Source organism: Pristiophorus japonicus, chromosome 28 (assembly GCF_044704955.1).
Source record: "Pristiophorus japonicus isolate sPriJap1 chromosome 28, sPriJap1.hap1, whole genome shotgun sequence".
NCBI lineage: Eukaryota > Metazoa > Chordata > Chondrichthyes > Pristiophoridae > Pristiophorus > Pristiophorus japonicus.
In genome coordinates, this window is record NC_092004.1 from 16,536,627 (window position 1) to 16,559,489 (window position 22,863).

Below are 22,863 nucleotides of genomic sequence, written 5' to 3' on the forward strand. Positions count from 1 at the left end.
CTTGACCCTCAGCCACCGGTCACTTGGCTCTCAGCCACCGCGTCCTTGACCCTCAGCCACCAGTCCCTTAGCTCTCAGCCACCGGGTCCTTGACCCTCAGCCACCAGTCCCTTGGCCCTCAGCCACCGGGTCCTTGATCCTCAGCCATCGATCCCTTGACTCTCAGCAACCATTCCTTTGACCATCACAACTGGTCCCTTGCCTCTCAGCAACCGGTAATTTAGCACTTAGCACCTGGTGATTAAGCTCTCAGCAATTGTTCTTTAGGCACTTCGCAATTGGTCCCTTGGCCCTCAGCCACCGGTTCCTTGACTCTCAGCCACCGGATCCTTCACCCTCAGCCACCGGTCCCTTGGCTCTCAGCGACCGGACCGTTGGCCGACAGCGACCGGACCCTTGGCCCTCAGCGACTGGTCCCTTGTCCCTCAGCCACCGGTACCTTGGCCCTCAGACACCGGTCCCTTGGCCCTCAGCCACCGGTCCTTTGGCCCTCAGCCACCGGTCCCTTTGGCCCTCAGACACCGGTCCCTTGGCCATCAGACACCGGTCCCTTGGCCCTCAGACACCGGTCCCTTGGCCCTCAGACAACCGTCCCTTGGCCCTCAGCCACCGGTCCCTTGGCCCTCAGACACCGTTCCCTAGGCCCTCAGCCACCGGTCCCTTGGCCCTCAGACAACCGTCCCTTGGCCCTCAGCCACCGGTCCCTTGGCCCTCAGACACCGGTCCCTTGGCCCTCAGCCACCGGTCCCTTGGCCCTCAGCGACCGGTCCATTCGCCCTCAGCGACCGGTCCCTTGGCCCTCAGCCACCGGTCCCTTGAGCCTCAGCCACCAGTCGCTTGGCCCTCAGCCACTGGTCGCTTGGCCCTCAGCCACTGGTCCCTTGTTCCTTAGCCACCGGTCCCTTGACCCTCAGCCACCAGTCCCTTGGTCCTCAGCCACCAGTCCCTTGGCTCTCAGCGACTGGACTCTTGGCCCTCAGCCACCAGTCCCTTGGCCCTCAGCCACCGGTCACTTGGCCCTCAGCCACTGGGTCCTTGACCCTCAGCCATCGGTCCCTTGACTCTCAGCAACCATTCCTTTGGCCATCACAACTTGTCCCTTGGCCCTCAGCAACCGGTAAGTTAGCACTTAGCACCTGGTGATTTAGCCCTCAGCAATTGTTCTTTAGCCACTTCGCAATTGGTCACTTGTTCCTCAGCCACCGGTCCCTTGGCTCTCAGCGACCGGACCCTTGGCCCTCATCCACCGGTCCCTCGGCCCTCAGCCACCAGACCCTTGGTTCTCAGCCACCAGTGCCTTGGTCCGCAGCCACCAGTCCCTTGGCTCTCAGCGACCGGACGCTTAACCCTCAGACACCAGTCCCTTGGCCCTCAGCCACCAGTCCCTTGGTTCTCAGCCACCAGTCCCTTGGTCCTCAGCCACCAGTCCCTTGGCCCTCAGCCACCGGTCACTAGGCTCTCAGCCACCGGGTCCTTGACCCTCAGCCACCAGTCCGTTGGCCCTCAGCGACCGGAACCTTGGCCCTCAGCCACCTATCCCTTGACCCTCAGCCACCGGTCACTTGGCTCTCAGCCACCGCGTCCTTGACCCTCAGCCACCAGTCTCTTGGCTCTCAGCCACCGGGTCCTTCACTCTCAGCCACCAGTCCCTTGGCCCTCAGCCACCGGGTCCTTGATCCTCAGCCATCGGTCCTTTGACTCTCAGCAACCATTCCTTTGACCATCACAACTCTTCCCTTGCCCCTCAGCAACCGGTCATTTAGCACTTCGCACCTGGTGATTTAGCCCTCAGCAATTGTTCTTTAGGCACTTCGCATTTGGTCCCTTGGCCCTCAGCCACCGGTTCCTTGACTCTCAGCCACCGGATCCTTCACCCTCAGCCACCGGTCCCTTGGCTCTCAGCGACGGGACCGTTGGCCCTCAGCGACCAGACCCTTGGCCCTCAGCGACTGGTCCCTTGTCCCTCAGCCACCGGTCCCTTGGCCCTCAGACACCGGTCCCTTGGCCCTCAGCCACCGGTCCCTTGGCCCTCAGCCACCGGTCCCTTGGCCCTCAGACACCGGTCCCTTGGCCCTCAGCCACCGGTCCTTTGGCCCTCAGCCACCGGTCCCTTGGCCCTCAGACACCGGTCCCTTGGCCCTCAGCCACCGGTCTCTTCGCCCTCAGCGACCGGTCCCTTGGCCCTCAGCCACCGGTCACTTGGCCCTCAGCCACCAGTCCCTTGGCCCTCAGCCACCAGTCCCTTGGCCCTCAGCCACCAGTCCCTTGTTACTCAGCCTCCAGTCCCTTGGTTCTCTGCCACCAGTCCCTTGGCTCTCAGCGACCGGACGCTTGGCCCTCAGCCACCAGTCCCATGGCCCTCAGCCACTAGTCCCTTGGTTCTCAGCCTCCAGTCCCTTGGTACTCAGCCACCAGTCCGTTGGCCCTCAGCCACCGGTCACTAGCCTCTCAGCCACCGGGTCCTTGACCCTCAGCCACCAGTCCCTTGGACCTCAGCCACCGGTCACTTGGCTCTCAGCCACCGGGTCCTTGACCCTCAGCCACCAGTCCCTTGGCCCTCAGCCACCGGGTCCTTGACCCTCAGCCACCAGTCCCTTGGCCCTCAGCCACCGGTCCCTTGACCCTCAGCCACCAGTACTTTGATCCTCAGCCACCAGTCCCTTGGCTCTCAGCGACCGGACCCTTGGCCCTCAGCCATCTGTCCCTTGACCCTCAGCCACCGGTCACTTGGCTCTCAACCACCGCGTCCTTGACCCTCAGCCACCAGTCCCTTGGCCCTCAGCCACCGGGTCCTTGGCCCTCAGCCACCGCTACCTTGACCCTCAGCCATCGGTCCCTTGACTCTCAGCAACCATTCCTTTGACCATCACAACTGGTCCCTTGCCCCTCAGCAACCGGTCATTTAGCACTTAGCACCTGGTGATTTAGCCCTCAGCAATTGTTCTTTAGGCACTTCGCAATTGGTCCCTTGGCCCTCAGCCACCGATCCCTTGACTCTCAGCCACTGGATCCTTCACCCTCAGCCACCGGTCCCTTGGCTCTCAGCGACCGGACCGTTGACCCTCAGCGACCGGACCCTTGGCCTCAGCGACTGGTCCCTTGTCCCTCAGCCACCGGTCCCTTGGCCCTCAGACACCCGTCCCTTGGCCCTCAGCCACCGGTCCTTTGGCCCTCAGCCACCGGTCCCTTTGGCCCTCAGACACCTGTCACTTGGCCCTCAGACTCCGGTCCCTTGGCCCTCAGACACCGGTCACTTGACCCTCAGCCACCGGACGCTTGGCCCTCAGCCACCAGTCCCTTGGTCCTCAGCCACTATTCCCTTGGCCCTCAGCCACCTGTCACTAGTCTCGCAGCCACCGGTCCCTTGGCCATCAGCCACCAGTCCCTTGGACCTCAGCCACCGGTCACTTGGCACTCAGCCACCGGGTCCTTGACTCTCAGCCACCAGTCCCTTGGCCCACAGCCACTGGGTCCTTGACCCGCAGCCACTAGTCCCTTGGCCCTCAGCCACTGGGTCCTTGACCCTCAGCCATCGGTCCCTTGACTCTCAGCAACCATTCCTTTGGCCATCACAACTTGTCCCTTGGCCCTCAGCAACCGGTCATTTAGCACTTAGCACCTGGTGATTTAGCCCTCAGCAATTGTTCTTTAGCCACTTCGCAATTGGTCACTTGTTCCTCTGCCACCGGTCCCTTGTCTCTCAGCGACCGGACCCTTGGCCCTCATCCACCGGTCCCTAGGCCCTCAGCCACCAGTCCCTTGACCCTCAGCCACCAGTCCCTTGGACCTCAGCCACCGGTCACTTGGCTCTCAGCCACCGGGTTCTTGACCCTCAGCCACAAGTCCCTTGGCCCTCAGCCACCGGGTCCTTGACCCTCAGCCACCAGTCCCTTTGCCCTCAGCCACCGGTCCCTTGACCCTCAGCCACCAGTCCCTTGGTCCTCAGCCACCAGTCCCTTGGCTCTCAGCGACCGGACACTTGGCCCTCAGCCACCTATCCCTTGACCCTCAGCCACCGGTCACTTGGCTCTCAGCCACCGCGTCCTTGACCCTCAGCCACCAGTCCCTTAGCTCTCAGCCACCGGGTCCTTGACCCTCAGCCACCAGTCCCTTGGCCCTCAGCCACCGGGTCCTTGATCCTCAGCCATCGATCCCTTGACTCTCAGCAACCATTCCTTTGACCATCACAACTGGTCCCTTGCCTCTCAGCAACCGGTAATTTAGCACTTAGCACCTGGTGATTAAGCTCTCAGCAATTGTTCTTTAGGCACTTCGCAATTGGTCCCTTGGCCCTCAGCCACCGGTTCCTTGACTCTCAGCCACCGGATCCTTCACCCTCAGCCACCGGTCCCTTGGCTCTCAGCGACCGGACCGTTGGCCGACAGCGACCGGACCCTTGGCCCTCAGCGACTGGTCCCTTGTCCCTCAGCCACCGGTACCTTGGCCCTCAGACACCGGTCCCTTGGCCCTCAGCCACCGGTCCTTTGGCCCTCAGCCACCGGTCCCTTTGGCCCTCAGACACCGGTCCCTTGGCCATCAGACACCGGTCCCTTGGCCCTCAGACACCGGTCCCTTGGCCCTCAGACAACCGTCCCTTGGCCCTCAGACACCGGTCCCTTGGCCCTCAGACACCGGTCCCTTGGCCCTCAGCCACCGGTCCCTTGGCCCTCAGCGACCGGTCCATTCGCCCTCAGCGACCGGTCCCTTGGCCCTCAGCCACCGGTCCCATGGCCCTCGGCCACCGGTCCCTTGGCCATCGGCCACCGGACCCTTGGCGCTCAGCCAGCAGTCCCTTGGCACTGAGCAACCTACCCTTGGCCATCAGATTCCGGGCCGTTGACCCTCAGCCACCGGTCCCTTGGCCCTCAGCAACCCGTCCCTTCGCCCTCATCCACCGTTCCCTTGGCCTTCAACCACCGGTCTCTTTGCACTCACAACCAGGTCGTTGGCCCTCAGCCACCGGTCTCTTGGCACTCACAACCAGATTCTTGGCCCTCAGCCACCTGTCCTTTGGCCCTCAGCAACTAGACCCTTGGTCCTCAGCCACCGGTCCCTTGGCCCTCAGCCACCAGACCCTTGGCCCTCAGCCACTGGTCGTTTGGCCCTCAGCCACCGGTCTCTTGACCCTCAGCCACCAGTCCCTTGGCTCTAAGCCACCGGCCCCTTGGCCCTCAGCCACCGGTCCCTTGGCCCTCAGCCACCGGCCTCTTGGCCCTCAGCCACCAGTCCCTTGTCCCTCAGCCACCAGCCCCTTGGCCCTCAGCCACCGGTCCCTTGGCCCTCAGCCACCAGTCCCTTGGTTCTTAGCCACCAGTACCTTGGTCCTCAGCCACCAGTCCCTTGGCCCTCAGCCACCGGTCACTCGGCTCTCAGCCACCGGGTCCTTGACCCTCAGCCACCAGTCCCTTGGAACTCAGCCACCGGTCACTTGGCTCTCAGCCACCGGGTCCTTGACCCTCAGCCACCAGTCCCTTGGCCCTCAGCCACAGGGTCCTTGACCCTCAGCCACCAGTCCCTTTGCCCTCAGCCACCGGTCCCTTGACCCTCAGCAACCAGTGCCTTGGCCCTCAGCCACTGGTTCCTTGGCCCTCAGCCACCGGTCCCTTGACCCTCAGCCACCAGTACCTTGGTCCTCAGCCAACAGTCCCTTGGCTCTCAGCGACCGGATCCTTGGCCCTCAGCCACCTGTCCCTTGACCCTCAGCCACCGGTCACTTGGCTCTCAACCACCGCGTCCTTGACCCTCAGCCACCAGTCCCTTGGCCCTCAGCCACTGGGTCCTTGGCCCTCAGCCACCGGTCCCTTGGCCCTCATCCACCGGTCCCTTGGCTCTCAGCCACCAGCCCCTTGGCCCTCAGCCACCGGTCCCTAAGCCCTCAGCCACCGGTCCCTTGGCCCTCTGCCACCAGACCCTTGTCCTCAGCCACCGGTCCTTTGGCCCTCAGCCACCGGTCCCTTGACACTCAGCCACCGGTCGTTTGGCCCTCAGCCACCGGTCCCTTTGGCCCTCAGACACCGGTCCCTTGGCCATCAGACACCGGTCCCTTGGCACTCAGACACCGGTCCCTTGGCCCTCAGACAACCGTCCCTTGTCCCTCAGCCACCAGCCCCTTGGCCCTCAGCCACCGATCCCTTGGCCCTCAGCCACCAGTCCCTTGGTTCTCAGCCACCAGTCCCTTGGTCCTCAGCCACCAGTCCCTTGGCACTCAGCCACCGGTCACTCGGCTCTCAGCCACCGGTCCTTGACCCTCAGCCAGCAGTCCCTTGGAACTCAGCCACCGGTCACTTGGCTCTCAGCCACCGGGTCCTTGACCCTCAGCCACCAGTCCCTTGGCCCTCAGCCACAGGGTCCTTGACCCTCAGCCACCAGTCCCTTTGCCCTCAGCCACCGGTCCCTTGACCCTCAGCAACCAGTGCCTTGGCCCTCAGCCACTGGTTCCTTGGCCCTCAGCCACCGGTCCCTTGACCCTCAGCCACCAGTACCTTGGTCCTCAGCCAACAGTCCCTTGGCTCTCAGCGACCGGACCCTTGGCCCTCAGCCACCTGTTCCTTGACCCTCAGCCACCGGTCACTTGGCTCTCAACCACCGCGTCCTTGACCCTCAGCCACCAGTCCCTTGGCCCTCAGCCACCGGGTCCTTGACCCTCAGCCACCAGTCCCTTGGCCCTCAGCCACCGGTCCCTTGGCCCTCATCCACCGGTCCCTTGGCTCTCAGCCACCAGCCCCTTGGACCTCAGCCACCGGTCCCTTGGCCCTCAGCCACCAGTCCCTTGGTTCTCAGCCACCAGTCCCTTGGTCCTCAGCCACCAGTTCCTTGGCCCTCAGCCACCGGTCACTAGGCTCTCAGCCACCGGGTCCTTGACCCTCAGCCACCAGTCCCTTGGAACTCAGCCACCGGTCACTTGGCTCTCAGCCACCGGGTCAAAGACCCTCAGCCACCAGTCCCTTGGCCCTCAGCCACAGGGTCCTTGACCCTCAGCCACCAGTCCCTTTGCTCTCAGCCACCGGTCCCTTGACCCTCAGCAACCAGTGCCTTGGCCCTCAGCCACTGGTTCCTTGGCCCTCAGCCACCGGTCCCTTGACCCTCAGCCACCAGTACCTTGGTCCTCAGCCAACAGTCCCTTGGCTCTCAGCGACCGGACCCTTGACCCTCAGCCACCTGTCCCTTGACCCTCAGCCACCGGTCACTTGGCTCTCAACCACCGCATCCTTGACCCTCAGCCACCAGTCCCTTGGCCCTCATTCACCGGGTCCTTGACCCTCAGCCACCAGTTCCTTGGCCCTCAGCCACCGGTCCCTTGGCCCTCATCCACCGGTCCCTTGGCTCTCAGCCACCAGCCCCTTGGCCCTCAGCCACCGGTCCCTAGGCCCTCAGCCACTGGAACCTTGGCCCTCAGCCAACAGACCCTTGTCCTCAGCCACCGGTCCTTTGGCCCTCAGCCACCGGTCCCTTGACCCTCAGCCACCGGTCCCTTGGCCCTCAGCCACCGGCCCCTTGGCCCTCAGCCACCGGTCCCTTGGCCCTCAGCCACCGGTCCCTTGGCCCTCAGCCACCGGCCCCTTGGCCCTCAGCCACCTGTCCCTTGTCCCTCAGCCACCGGTCCCTTGGCACTCAGCCACCTGCCCCTTGGCCCTCAGCCACCGGTCCCTTGGCCCTCAGCCACCGGTCCCTTGGCTCTCAGCCACCAGCCCCTTGGCCCTCAGCCACCGGTCCTTTGGCCCTCAGCCACCGGTCCATTGGTTCTCAGCCACCAGCCCCTTGGCCCTCAGCCACCGGTCCCTTGGCCCTCAGCCACCGATCCCTTGGCCCTCAGCCACCAGTCCCTTGGACCTCAGCCACCGGTCAATTGACACTCAGCCACCAGTCCCTTGGCCCTCAGCCACCGGACGCTTGGCCCTCAACCACCAGTCCCTTGGTCCTCAGCCACCAGTCCCTTGGCCCTCAGCCACCAGTCCCTTGGCCCTCAGCCACCAGTCCCTTGGCCCTCACCCACCGGTCCCTTGGCCATCAGCCACCGGTCCCTTGGCCCTCAGCCAGCGGTCCCTTGGCACTGAGCAACCGGTCGCTTGGCCCTCAGCCACCGGTCCGTTGACCCTCAGCCACCGGTCCCATGGCCCTCAGCAACCCGTCCCTTGGCCCTCATCCACCGATCCCTTGGCCTTCAGCCACCGGTCTCTTGGCACTCACAACCAGGTCGTTGGCCCTCAGCCACCGGTCTCTTGGCACTCACAACCAGGTCCTTGGCCCTCAGCCACCGGTCCCTTGGCCCTCAGCAACTAGACCCTTGGTCCTCAGCCACCGGTCCCTTGGCCCTCAGCCACCGGTCCCTTGGCACTCAGCCACCGGTCCCTTGACCCTCAGCCTCCGGTCCCTTGGCCCTCAGCAACCGGCCGCTTGGCCCTCAGCCACCGGTCCCTTGGCCATCAGCCACCGGTCCCTTGGCCCTCAGCCACCGGCCCCTTGGCCTCAGCCACCGGTCCCTTGGCCCTCAGCCACCGGTCCCTTGGCTCTCAGCCACCAGCCCCTTGGCACTCAGCCACCGGTCCCTTGGCCCTCAGCCACCTGTCCCTTGGCTCTCAGCCACCAGCCCCTTGGCCCTCAACTACCGGTCCCTTGGCACTCAGCCACCGGTCCATTGGCTCTCAGCCACCGGCCCCTTGGCCCTCAGCCACCGGTCCCTTGGCCCTCAGCCATCGGTCCCTTGGCCCTCAGCCACCAGTCCCTTGGCCCTCAGCAAACGGTCACTTGACCCTCAGACACCAGTCCCTTGGCCCTCAGCCACCGTCCCTTGGCCCTCAACCACCAGTCCCTTGACACTCAGCCACCAGGCCGTTGGCCCTCAGCCACCGGTACCTTGACCCTCAGCCACCAGTCCCTTGGCCCTCAGTCGTTGGTCCCTTCGCCCTCAGCCACTGGTCCCTTGTCCCTCAGCCACCGGTCCCTTGACCCACAGCCACCAGTCCCTTGTTCCTCAGCCACCAGTCTCTTGGCTCTCAGCGACTGGACTCTTGGCCCTCAGCCACCGGTCCCTTGTCCCTCAGCCACCGGTCACTTGGCTCTCAGCCACCGAGTCATTGACCCTCAGCCACCAGTCCATTGCCCCTTAGACACCGGGTCCTTGACCCTCAGCTATCGGTCCCTTGTTCCTCAGCCACCAGTCTCTTGGCTCTCAGCGACTGGACTCTTGGCCCTCAGCCAGCGCTCCATTGGCCCTCAGCAACTTGACCCTTGGCCCTCAGCCACCGGTCCATTAGCACTCAGCAACTAGACCCTTGGCACTCAGCCACCGGTCCCTTGGCCCTCAGCCACCAGCCCCTTGGCCCTCAGCCACAGGTCAGTTGGCGCTCAGCCACCGGTCCCTTAGCCCTCAGCCACCGGCCCCTTGGCCCTCAGCCACCGGTCCCTTGGCCCTCAGCCACCGGCCGCTTGGCCCTCAGCCACCGGTCCCTTGGCCCTCAGCCACCGGTCCCTTGGCCCTCAGCCACCGGCCCATTGGCCCTCAGCCACCTGTCCCTTGTCCCTCAGCCACCGGTCCCTTGGCACTCAGCCACCAGCCCCTTGGCCCTCAGCCACCGGTCCCTTGGCCCTCAGCCACCAGTCCCTTGGCTCTCAGCCACCAACCCCTTGGCCCTCAGCCACCGGTCCCTTGGACATCAGCCACCAGTCAATTGACACTCAGCCACCAGTCCCTTGGCCCTCAGCCACCAGTCCCTTAGCCCTCAGCCACCAGTCCCTTGGCCCTCACCCACCGGTCCCTTGGCCATCAGCCACCGGTCCCTTGGCCCTAAGCCAGCGGTCCCTTGGCACTGAGCAACCGGTCGCTTGGCCCTCAGATACCGGTCCGTTGACCCTCAGCCACCGGTCCCTTGGCCCTCAGCCACCGGTCCCTTGGCTCTCAGCCACCGGTCCCTTGACCCTCAGCCACCGGTCCCTTTGCCCTCAGCCACCGGCCCCTTGGCCCTCAGCCACCGGTCCCTTGTCCCTCAGCCACCGGCCCCTTCGCCCTCAGCCACCAGTCCCTTGTCCCTCAGCCACCAGTCCCTTGTCCCTCAGCCACCGGTCCCTTGCCTCTCAGCCACCAGCCGCTTGGCCCTCAGCCACCGGTCGATTGGCCCTCAGCCACCGGTCCCTTGGCCCTCATCCACCGGTCCCTTGGCCTTCAGCCACCGGTCTCTTGGCACTCACAACCAGGTCGTTGGCCCTCAGCCACCGGTCTCTTGGCACTCACAACCAGGTCCTTGGCCCTCAGCCACCGGTCCCTTGGTCCTCAGCCACCGGTCCCTTGGCCCTCAGCCACCGGTCTCTAGGCACTCACAACCAGGTCGCTGGCCCTCAGCCACCGGTCTCTTGGCACTCACAACCTGGTCCTTGGCCCTCAGCCACCGGTCCCTTGGCCCTCAGCCACCGGTCCCTTGGCACTCATCCACCGGTCCCTTGGCCTTCAGCCACCGGTCTCTTGGCACTCACAACCAGGTCGCTGGCCCTCAGCCACCGGTCTCTTGGCACTTACAACCAGGTCCTTGGTCCACAGCCACCGGTCCCTTGGCCCTCAGCCACCGGTCCCTTGGCCCTCAGCCACCAGCCCCTTGGCCCTCAGCCACCGGTCCCTTGGCCCTCAGCTACCGGTCCCTTGACCCTCAGCCACCGGACCCTAGGCCCTCAGCAACTAGACGCTTGGCCCTCAGCCACCGGTCCCTTGGCCCTCAGCCACCGGTCCATTGGCTCTCAGCCACCAGCCCCTTGGCCCTCAGCCACCGGTCCCTTGGCCCTCAGCCACCGCTCCCTTGGCCCTCAGCCACCAGTCCCTTGGACCTCAGCCACCGGTCACTTGACCCTCAGCCACCAGTCCCTTGGCCCTCAGCCACCGGTCTCTTGGCCCTCAGCCACCGGTCCCTTGACCCTCAGCCACCGGACGCTTGGCCCTCAGCCACCAGTCCCTTGGTCCTCAGCCACCAGTCCCTTGGCCCTCAGCCACCAGTCCCGTGGCCCTCAGCCCCAAGTCCCTTGGCCCTCAGCCACCGGTCCCTTGGCCATCAGCCACCGGTCTCTAGGCCCTCAGCCAGCGGTCCCTTGGCACTGAGCAACCTCTCCCTTGGCCCTCATCCACCGGTCCGTTGACCCTCAGCCACCGGTCCCTTGGCCCTCAGCAACCCGTCCCTTGGACCTCATCAACCGGTCCCTTGGCCTTCAGCCACCGGTCTCTTGGCACTCACAACCAGGTCGTTGGCCCTCAGCCACCGGTCTCTTGGCACTCACAACCAGGTCCTTGGCCCTCAGCCACCGGTCCCTTGGCCCTCAGCAACTAGACGCTTGGTCCTCAGCCACCGGTCCCTTGTCCCTCAGCCACCGGTCCCTTGACCCTCAGCCACCGGTCCCTTGGCCCTCAGCCACCGGCCCCTTGGCCCTCAGCCACCGGTCCCTTGGCCCTCAGCTACCGGTCCCTTGACACTCAGCCACCAGTCCCTTGGCCCTCAGCCACCAGTCCCTTGGTTCTCAGCCACCAGTCCCTTGGTCCTCAGCCACCAGTCCCTTGGCCGTCAGCCACCGGTCACTAGGCTCTCAGCCACCGGGTCCTTGACCCTCAGCCACCAGTCCGTTGGCCCTCAGCGACCGGAACCTTGGCCCTCAGCCACCTATCCCTTGACCCTCAGCCACCGGTCACTTGGCTCTCAGCCACCGCGTCCTTGACCCTCAGCCACCAGTCTCTTGGCTCTCAGCCACCGGGTCCTTCACTCTCAGCCACCAGTCCCTTGGCCCTCAGCCACCGGGTCCTTGATCCTCAGCCATCGGTCCTTTGACTCTCAGCAACCATTCCTTTGACCATCACAACTGCTCCCTTGCCCCTCAGCAACCGGTCATTTAGCACTTCGCACCTGGTGATTTAGCCCTCAGCAATTGTTCTTTAGGCACTTCGCATTTGGTCCCTTGGCCCTCAGCCACCGGTTCCTTGACTCTCAGCCACCGGATCCTTCACCCTCAGCCACCGGTCCCTTGGCTCTCAGCGACCGGACCGTTGGCCCTCAGCGACCGGACCCTTGGCCCTCAGCGACTGGTCCCTTGTCCCTCAGCCACCGGTCCCTTGGCCCTCAGACACCGGTCCCTTGTCCCTCAGCCACCGGTCCCTTGGCCCTCAGACACCGGTCCCTTGGCCCTCAGCCACCGGTCCCTTGGCTCTCAGCCACCGGTCCCTTGACCCTCAGCCACCGGTCCCTTGGCCCTCAGACACCGGCCCCTTGGCCCTCAGCCACCGGTCCCTTGTCCCTCAGCCACCGGCCCCTTCGCCCTCAGCCACCAGTCCCTTGTCCCTCAGCCACCAGTCCCTTGTCCCTCAGCCACCGGTCCCTTGCCTCTCAGCCACCAGCCCCTTGGCCCTCAGCCACCGGTCCCTTGGCCCTCAGCCACCGGTCCCTTGGCCCTCATCCACCGGTCCCTTGGCCTTCAGCCACCGGTCTCTTGGCCCTCAGCCACCGTCCCTTGGCCCTCAGCCACCGTCCCTTGGCCCTCAGCCACCAGTCCCTTGGACCTCAGCCACCGGTCACTTGGCACTCAGCAATCGGGGCCTTGACCCTCAGCCACCAGTCCCTTGGCCCACAGCCACCGGGTCCTTGACACTCAGCCACAAGTCCCTTGGCCCTCAGCCACTGCTCCCTTGCCCCTCAGCAACCGGTCATTTAGCACTTCGCACCTGGTGATTTAGCCCTCAGCAATTGTTCTTTAGGCACTTCGCATTTGGTCCCTTGGCCCTCAGCCACCGGTTCCTTGACTCTCAGCCACCGGATCCTTCACCCTCAGCCACCGGTCCCTTGGCTCTCAGCGACCGGACCGTTGGCCCTCAGCGACCGGACCCTTGGCCCTCAGCGACTGGTCCCTTGTCCCTCAGCCACCGGTCCCTTGGCCCTCAGACACCGGTCCCTTGGCCCTCAGCCACCGGCCCCTTGGCCCTCAGCCACCGGTCCCTTGGCCCTCAGCTACCGGTCCCTTGACACTCAGCCACCAGTCCCTTGGCCCTCAGCCACCGGCCCCTTGGCCCTCAGCCACCGGTCCCTTGGCCCTCAGCCATTGGTCCCTTGGCCCTAAGCCACCGCCCCCTTGGCCCTCAGCCACCAGTCCCTTGTCCCTCAGCCACCGGTCCCTTGGCTCTCAGTCACCAGCCCATTGGCCCTCAGCCACCGCTCCCTTGGCCCTCAGCCACCGGTCCATTGGCTCTCAGCCACCAGCCCCTTGGTCCTCAGCCGCCAGTCCCTTGGCCCTCAGCCAAAAGTCTCTTGGCCCTCAGACACCTGTCCCTTAGCCCTCAGCCACTGGTCCCTTGGTCCTCAGCCACCGGTCCCTTGTCCCTCAGCCACCGGACCCGTGGACCTCAGCCAACGGTCCCTTGGCTCTCAGCCAAAAGTCTCTTGGCCCTCAGACACCTGTCCCTTAGCCCTCAGCCACTGGTCCCTTGTCCCTCAGCCACAAGTCCATTGTACCTCAGCCACCGGTCCATTGGCCCTCAACCACCGGTCGCTTGGCCCTCAGCCAACAGTCTCTTGGCCGTCAGCCACCTGTCCCTTGGCCTTCAGCCACTGGTCCCTTGGCCCTCAGCCACCGTCCCTTGGCCCTCAGCCACCGTCCCTTGGCCCTCAGCCACCGGTCCCTTGGTCCTCAGCCACCATTCCCTTGGCCCTCAGCCACCGGTCTCTCGGCTTTCAGCCACCGGTCCCTTGGCCACCAGCCACCAGTCCCTTGGACCTCAGCCACCGGTCACTTGGCACTCAGCAATCGGGGCCTTGACCCTCAGCCACCAGTCCCTTGGCCCACAGCCACCGGGTCCTTGACACTCAGCCACAAGTCCCTTGGCCCTCAGCCACTGCTCCCTTGCCCCTCAGCAACCGGTCATTTAGCACTTCGCACCTGGTGATTTAGCCCTCAGCAATTGTTCTTTAGGCACTTCGCATTTGGTCCCTTGGCCCTCAGCCACCGGTTCCTTGACTCTCAGCCACCGGATCCTTCACCCTCAGCCACCGGTCCCTTGGCTCTCAGACACCGGTCCCTTGGCCCTCAGCCACCGGTCCCTTGGCTCTCAGCCACCGGTCCCTTGACCCTCAGCCACCGGTCCCTTTGCCCTCAGCCACCGGCCCCTTGGCCCTCAGCCACCGGTCCCTTGTCCCTCAGCCACCGGCCCCTTCGCCCTCAGCCACCGGCCCCTTCGCCCTCAGCCACCAGTCCCTTGTCCCTCAGCCACCAGTCCCTTGTCCCTCAGCCACCGGTCCCTTGCCTCTCAGCCACCAGCCCCTTGGCCCTCAGCCACCGGTCCCTTGGCCCTCAGCCACCGGTCCCTTGGCCCTCATCCACCGGTCCCTTGGCCTTCAGCCACCGGTCTCTTGGCACTCACAACCAGGTCGTTGGCCCTCAGCCACCGGTCTCTTGGCACTCACAACCAGGTCCTTGGCCCTCAGCCACCGGTCCCTTGGCCCACAGCCACCGGGTCCTTGACACTCAGCCACAAGTCCCTTGGCCCTCAGCCACTGCTCCCTTGCCCCTCAGCAACCGGTCATTTAGCACTTCGCACCTGGTGATTTAGCCCTCAGCAATTGTTCTTTAGGCACTTCGCATTTGGTCCCTTGGCCCTCAGCCACCGGTTCCTTGACTCTCAGCCACCGGATCCTTCACCCTCAGCCACCGGTCCCTTGGCTCTCAGACACCGGTCCCTTGGCCCTCAGCGACCGGACCCTTGGCCCTCAGCGACTGGTCCCTTGTCCCTCAGCCACCGGTCCCTTGGCCCTCAGACACCGGTCCCTTGTCCCTCAGCCACCGGTCCCTTGGCCCTCAGACACCGGTCCCTTGGCCCTCAGCCACCGGTCCCTTGGCTCTCAGCCACCGGTCCCTTGACCCTCAGCCACCGGTCCCTTTGCCCTCAGCCACCGGCCCCTTGGCCCTCAGCCACCGGTCCCTTGTCCCTCAGCCACCGGCCCCTTCGCCCTCAGCCACCAGTCCCTTGTCCCTCAGCCACCAGTCCCTTGTCCCTCAGCCACCGGTCCCTTGCCTCTCAGCCACCAGCCCCTTGGCCCTCAGCCACCGGTCCCTTGGCCCTCAGCCACCGGTCCCTTGGCCCTCATCCACCGGTCCCTTGGCCTTCAGCCACCGGTCTCTTGGCACTCACAACCAGGTCGTTGGCCCTCAGCCACCGGTCTCTTGGCACTCACAACCAGGTCCTTGGCCCTCAGCCACCGGTCCCTTGGCCCTCAGCCACCGGTCCCTTGGCCCTCATCCACCGGTCCCTTGGCCTTCAGCCACCGGTCTCTTGGCACTCACAACCAGGTCGCTGGCCCTCAGCCACCGGTCTCTTGGCACTCACAACCTGGTCCTTGGCCCTCAGCCACCGGTCCCTTGGCACTCAGCCACCGGTCCCTTGGCACTCATCCACCGGTCCCTTGGCCTTCAGCCACCGGTCTCTTGGCACTCACAACCAGGTCGCTGGCCCTCAGCCACCGGTCTCTTGGCACTTACAACCAAGTCCTTGGTCCACAGCCACCGGTCCCTTGGCCCTCAGCCACCGGTCCCTTGGCCCTCAGCCACCGGTCCCTTGACCCTCAGCCACCGGTCCCTAGGCCCTCAGCCACCGGTCTCTTGGCCCTCAGCCACCGGTCCCTTGACCCTCAGCCACCGGACGCTTGGCCCTCAGCCACCAGTCCCTTGGTCCTCAGCCACCAGTCCCTTGGCCCTCAGCCACCAGTCCCGTGGCCCTCAACCCCCAGTCCCTTGGCCCTCAGCCACCGGTCCCTTGGCCATCAGCCACCGGTCTCTAGGCCCTCAGCCAGCGGTCCCTTGGCACTGAGCAACCTGTCCCTTGGCCCTCATCCACCGGTCCGTTGACCCTCAGCCACCGGTCCCTTGGCCCTCAGCAACCCGTCCCTTGGACCTCATCAACCGGTCCCTTGGCCTTCAGCCACCGGTCTCTTGGCACTCACAACCAGGTCGTTGGCCCTCAGCCACCGGTCTCTTGGCACTCACAACCAGGTCCTTGGCCCTCAGCCACCGGTCCCTTGGCCCTCAGCAACTAGACGCTTGGTCCTCAGCCACCGGTCCCTTGTCCCTCAGCCACCGGTCCCTTGACCCTCAGCCACCGGTCCCTTGGCCCTCAGCCACCGGCCCCTTGGCCCTCAGCCACCGGTCCCTTGGCCCTCAGCTACCGGTCCCTTGACACTCAGCCACCAGTCCCTTGGCCCTCAGCCACCGGCCCCTTGGCCCTCAGCCACCGGTCCCTTGGCCCTCAGCCATTGGTCCCTTGGCCCAAAGCCACCGGCCCCTTGGCCCTCAGCCACCAGACCCTTGTCCCTCAGCCACCGGTCCCTTGGCCCTCAGCCACCGGTCCCTTGGCCCTCAGCCATTGGTCCCTTGGCCCAAAGCCACCGGCCCCTTGGCCCTCAGCCACCAGTCCCTTGTCCCTCAGCCACCGGTCCCTTGGCCCTCAGCCATTGGTCCCTTGGCCCTCAGCCACCGGTCCATTGGCTCTCAGCCACCAGCCCCTTGGTCCTCAGCCGCCAGTCCCTTGGCCCTCAGCCAAAAGTCTCTTGGCCCTCAGACACCTGTCCCTTAGCCCTCAGCCACTGGTCCCTTGGTCCTCAGCCACCGGTCCCTTGTCCCTCAGCCACCGGACCCGTGGACCTCAGCCAACGGTCCCTTGGCTCTCAGCCAAAAGTCTCTTGGCCCTCAGACACCTGTCCCTTAGCCCTCAGCCACTGGTCCCTTGTCCCTCAGCCACAAGTCCATTGTACCTCAGCCACCGGTCCATTGGCCCTCAACCACCGGTCGCTTGGCCCTCAGCCAACAGTCTCTTGGCCGTCAGCCACCTGTCCCTTGGCCTTCAGCCACTGGTCCCTTGGCCCTCAGCCACCGTCCCTTGGCCCTCAGCCACCGTCCCTTGGCCCTCAGCCACCGGTCCCTTGGTCCTCAGCCACCATTCCCTTGGCCCTCAGCCACCGGTCTCTCGGCTTTCAGCCACCGGTCCCTTGGCCACCAGCCACCAGTCCCTTGGACCTCAGCCACCGGTCACTTGGCACTCAGCAATCGGGGCCTTGACCCTCAGCCACCAGTCCCTTGGCCCACAGCCACCGGGTCCTTGACACTCAGCCACAAGTCCCTTGGCCCTCAGCCACTGGTCCCTTGAGCCTCAGCCACCAGTCGCTTGGCCCTCAGCCACTGGTCCCTTAGCCCTCAGCCACTGGTCCCATGTCCCTCAGCCACCGGTCCGTTGACCCTCAGCCACCAGTTCCTTGGTCCTCAGCCACCAGTCCCTTGGCTCTCAGCGACTGGACTATTGGCCCTCAGCCACCAGTCCCTTGCCCCTCAGCCACCGGTCACTTAGCTCTCAGCCACCGCGTCCTTGACCTTCAGCCACCTGTCCATTGGCCCTCAGCCACTGGGTCCTTGACCCTCAGCCACTAGTCCCTTGGCCCTCAGCCACTGGGTCCTTGACCCACAGCCATCGGTCCCTTGACTCTCAGCAACCATTCCTTTGGCCATCACAACTTGTCCCTTGGCCCTCAGCAACCGGTCATTTAGCACTTAGCACCTGGTGATTTAGCGCTCAGCAATTGTTCTTTAGTCACTTCGCAATTGGTCCCTTGGTCCTCAGCCACCGGTCCCTTGGCTCTCAGCGACCGGACCCTTGGCCCTCATCCACCGGTCCCTTGGCCCTCAGCCACCAGTCCCTTGGTTCTCTGCCACCAGTCCCTTGGTCCTCAGCCACCAGTCCCTTGGCTCTCAGCGACCGGACGCTTGGCCCTCAGCCACCAGTCCCATGGCCCTCAGCCACCAGTCCCTTGGTTCTCAGCCTCCAGTCCATTGGTCCTCAGCCACCAGTCCCTTGGCTCTCAGCCACCGGGTCCTTGACCCTCAGCCACCAGTCCCTTGGACCTCAGCCACCGGTCATTTGGCTCTTAGCAACCATTCCTTGACCATCACAACTGGTCCCTTGCCCCTCAGCAACCGGTCATTTAGAACTTAGCAACTGGTGATTTAGCCCTCAGCAATTGTTCTTTAGGCACTTCGCAATTGGTCCCTTGGCCCTCAGCCACCGGTCCCATGACTCTCAGCCACCGGATCCTTCACCCTCAGCCACCGGTCCCTTGGCTCTCAGCGACCGGACCGTTGACCCTCAGCGACCGGACCCTTGGCCCTCAGCTACTCGTCCCTTGTCCCTCAGCCACCGGTCCCTTGGCCCTCAGACACCCGTCCCTTGGCCCTCAGCCACCGGTCCTTTCGCCCTCAGCCACCGGACCTTTTGGCCCTCAGAAACCGGTCCCTTGGCTCTCAGACTCCGGTCCCTTGGCCCTCAGACACCGGTCACTTGACCCTCAGCCACCGGACGATTGGCCCGCAGCCACCAGTCCCTTGGTCCTCAGCCACTATTTCCTTGGCCCTCAGCCACCTGTCACTTGTCTCGCAGCCACCGGTCCCTTGGCCATCAGCCACCAGTCCCTTGGACCTCAGCCACCGGTCATTTGGCACTCAGCCACCGGGTCCTTGACTCTCAGCCACCAGTCCCTTGGCCCACAGCCACCGGGTCCTTGACACTCAGCCACAAGTCCCTTGGCCCTCAGCCACCGGTCCCTTGAGCCTCAGCCACCAGTCGCTTGGCCCTCAGCCACTGGTCGCTTGGCCCTCAGCCACTGGTCCCTTGTTCCTTAGCCACCGGTCCCTTGACCCTCAGCCACCAGTCCCTTGGTCCTCAGCCACCAGTCCCTTGGCTCTCAGCGACTGGACTCTTGGCCCTCAGCCACCAGTCCCTTGGCCCTCAGCCACCGGTCACTTGGCCCTCAGCCACTGGGTCCTTGACCCTCAGCCATCGGTCCCTTGACTCTCAGCAACCATTCCTTTGGCCATCACAACTTGTCCCTTGGCCCTCAGCAACCGGTAATTTAGCACTTAGCACCTGGTGATTTAGCCCTCAGCAATTGTTCTTTAGCCACTTCGCAATTGGTCACTTGTTCCTCAGCCACCGGTCCCTTGGCTCTCAGCGACCGGACCCTTGGCCCTCATCCACCGGTCCCTCGGCCCTCAGCCACCAGACCCTTGGTTCTCAGCCACCAGTGCCTTGGTCCGCAGCCACCAGTCCCTTGGCTCTCAGCGACCGGACGCTTAACCCTCAGACACCAGTCCCTTGGCCCTCAGCCACCAGTCCCTTGGTTCTCAGCCACCAGTCCCTTGGTCCTCAGCCACCAGTCCCTTGGCCCTCAGCCACCGGTCACTAGGCTCTCAGCCACCGGGTCCTTGACCCTCAGCCACCAGTCCGTTGGCCCTCAGCGACCGGAACCTTGGCCCTCAGCCACCTATCCCTTGACCCTCAGCCACCGGTCACTTGGCTCTCAGCCACCGCGTCCTTGACCCTCAGCCACCAGTCTCTTGGCTCTCAGCCACCGGGTCCTTCACTCTCAGCCACCAGTCCCTTGGCCCTCAACCACCGGGTCCTTGATCCTCAGCCATCGGTCCTTTGACTCTCAGCAACCATTCCTTTGACCATCACAACTCTTCCCTTGCCCCTCAGCAACCGGTCATTTAGCACTTCGCACCTGGTGATTTAGCCCTCAGCAATTGTTCTTTAGGCACTTCGCATTTGGTCCCTTGGCCCTCAGGCACCGGTTCCTTGACTCTCAGCCACCGGATCCTTCACCCTCAGCCACCGGTCCCTTGGCTCTCAGCGACGGGACCGTTGGCCCTCAGCGACCGGACCCTTGGCCCTCAGCGACTGGTCCCTTGTCCCTCAGCCACCGGTCCCTTGGCCCTCAGACACCGGTCCCTTGGCCCTCAGCCACCGGTCCCTTGGCCCTCAGCCACCGGTCCCTTGGCCCTCAGACACCGGTCCCTTGGCCCTCAGCCACCGGTCCTTTGGCCCTCAGCCACCGGTCCCTTGGCCCTCAGACACCGGTCCCTTGGCCCTCAGCCACCGGTCTCTTCGCCCTCAGCGACCGGTCCCTTGGCCCTCAGCCACCGGTCACTTGGCCCTCAGCCACCAGTCCCTTGGCCCTCAGCCACCAGTCCCTTGGCCCTCAGCCACCAGTCCCTTGTTACTCAGCCTCCAGTCCCTTGGTTCTCTGCCACCAGTCCCTTGGCTCTCAGCGACCGGACGCTTGGCCCTCAGCCACCAGTCCCATGGCCCTCAGCCACTAGTCCCTTGGTTCTCAGCCTCCAGTCCCTTGGTACTCAGCCACCAGTCCGTTGGCCCTCAGCCACCGGTCACTAGCCTCTCAGCCACCGGGTCCTTGACCCTCAGCCACCAGTCCCTTGGACCTCAGCCACCGGTCACTTGGCTCTCAGCCACCGGGTCCTTGACCCTCAGCCACCAGTCCCTTGGCCCTCAGCCACCGGGTCCTTGACCCTCAGCCACCAGTCCCTTGGCCCTCAGCCACTGGTTGCTTGGCCCTCAGCCACCGGTCCCTTGACCCTCAGCCACCAGTACTTTGATCCTCAGCCACCAGTCCCTTGGCTCTCAGCGACCGGACCCTTGGCCCTCAGCCACCTGTCCCTTGACCCTCAGCCACCGGTCACTTGGCTCTCAACCACCGCGTCCTTGACCCTCAGCCACCAGTCCCTTGGCCCTCAGCCACCGGGTCCTTGGCCCTCAGCCACCGCTACCTTGACCCTCAGCCATCGGTCCCTTGACTCTCAGCAACCATTCCTTTGACCATCACAACTGGTCCCTTGCCCCTCAGCAACCGGTCATTTAGCACTTAGCACCTGGTGATTTAGCCCTCAGCAATTGTTCTTTAGGCACTTCGCAATTGGTCCCTTGGCCCTCAGCCACCGATCCCTTGACTCTCAGCCACTGGATCCTTCACCCTCAGCCACCGGTCCCTTGGCTCTCAGCGACCGGACCGTTGAACCTCAGCGACCGGACCCTTGGCCTCAGCGACTGGTCCCTTGTCCCTCAGCCACCGGTCCCTTGGCCCTCAGACACCCGTCCCTTGGCCCTCAGCCACCGGTCCTTTGGCCCTCAGCCACCGGTCCCTTTGGCCCTCAGACACCTGTCACTTGGCCCTCAGACTCCGGTCCCTTGGCCCTCAGACACCGGTCACTTGACCCTCAGCCACCGGACGCTTGGCCCTCAGCCACCAGTCCCTTGGTCCTCAGCCACTATTCCCTTGGCCCTCAGCCACCTGTCACTAGTCTCGCAGCCACCGGTCCCTTGGCCATCAGCCACCAGACCCTTGGACCTCAGCCACCGGTCACTTGGCACTCAGCCACCGGGTCCTTGACTCTCAGCCACCAGTCCCTTGGCCCACAGCCACCGGGTTCTTGACACTCAGCCACAAGTCCCTTGGCCCTCAGCCACCGTTTCCTTGAGCCTCAGCCACCAGTCGCTTGGCCCTCAGCCACTGGTACCTTGGCCCTCAGCCACTGGTTCCTTGTCCCTTAGCCACCGGTCCCTTGACCCTCAGCCACCAGTCCCTTGGTCCTCAGCCACCAGTCCCTTAGCTCTCAGCGACTGGACTCTTGGCACTCAGCCACCAGTCCCTTGGCCCTCAGCCACCGGTCACTTGGCTCTCAGCCACCGCGTCCTTGACCTTCAGCCACCTGTCCATTGGCCCTCAGCCACTGGGTCCTTGACCCTCAGCCACTAGTCCCTTGGCCCTCAGCCACTGGGTCCTTGACCCTCAGCCATCGGTCCCTTGACTCTCAGCAACCATTCCTTTGGCCATCACAACTTGTCCCTTGGCCCTCAGCAACCGGTCATTTAGCACTTAGCACCTGGTGATTTAGCCCTCAGCAATTGTTCTTTAGCCACTTCGCAATTGGTCACTTGTTCCTCAGCCACCGGTCCCTTGTCTCTCAGCGACCGGACCCTTGGCCCTCATCCACCGGTCCCTAGGCCCTCAGCCACCAGTCCCTTGACCCTCAGCCACCAGTCCCTTGGACCTCAGCCACCGGTCACTTGGCTCTCAGCCACCGGGTTCTTGACCCTCAGCCACAAGTCCCTTGGCCCTCAGCCACCGGGTCCTTGACCCTCAGCCACCAGTCCCTTTGCCCTCAGCCACCGGTCCCTTGACCCTCAGCCACCAGTCCCTTGGTCCTCAGCCACCAGTCCCTTGGCTCTCAGCGACCGGACACTTGGCCCTCAGCCACCTATCCCTTGACCCTCAGCCACCGGTCACTTGGCTCTCAGCCACCGCGTCCATGACCCTCAGCCACCAGTCCCTTAGCTCTCAGCCACCGGGTCCTTGACCCTCAGCCACCAGTCCCTTGGCCCTCAGCCACCGGGTCCTTGATCCTCAGCCATCGATCCCTTGACTCTCAGCAACCATTCCTTTGACCATCACAACTGGTCCCTTGCCTCTCAGCAACCGGTAATTTAGCACTTAGCACCTGGTGATTAAGCTCTCAGCAATTGTTCTTTAGGCACTTCGCAATTGGTCCCTTGGCCCTCAGCCACCGGTTCCTTGACTCTCAGCCACCGGATCCTTCACCCTCAGCCACCGGTCCCTTGGCTCTCAGCGACCGGACCGTTGGCCGACAGCGACCGGACCCTTGGCCCTCAGCGACTGGTCCCTTGTCCCTCAGCCACCGGTACCTTGGCCCTCAGACACCGGTCCCTTGGCCCTCAGCCACCGGTCCTTTGGCCCTCAGCCACCGGTCCCTTTGGCCCTCAGACACCGGTCCCTTGGCCATCAGACACCGGTCCCTTGGCCCTCAGACACCGGTCCCTTGGCCCTCAGACAACCGTCCCTTGGCCCTCAGCCACCGGTCCCTTGGCCCTCAGACACCGTTCCCTAGGCCCTCAGCCACCGGTCCCTTGGCCCTCAGACAACCGTCCCTTGGCCCTCAGCCACCGGTCCCTTGGCCCTCAGACACCGGTCCCTTGGCCCTCAGCCACCGGTCCCTTGG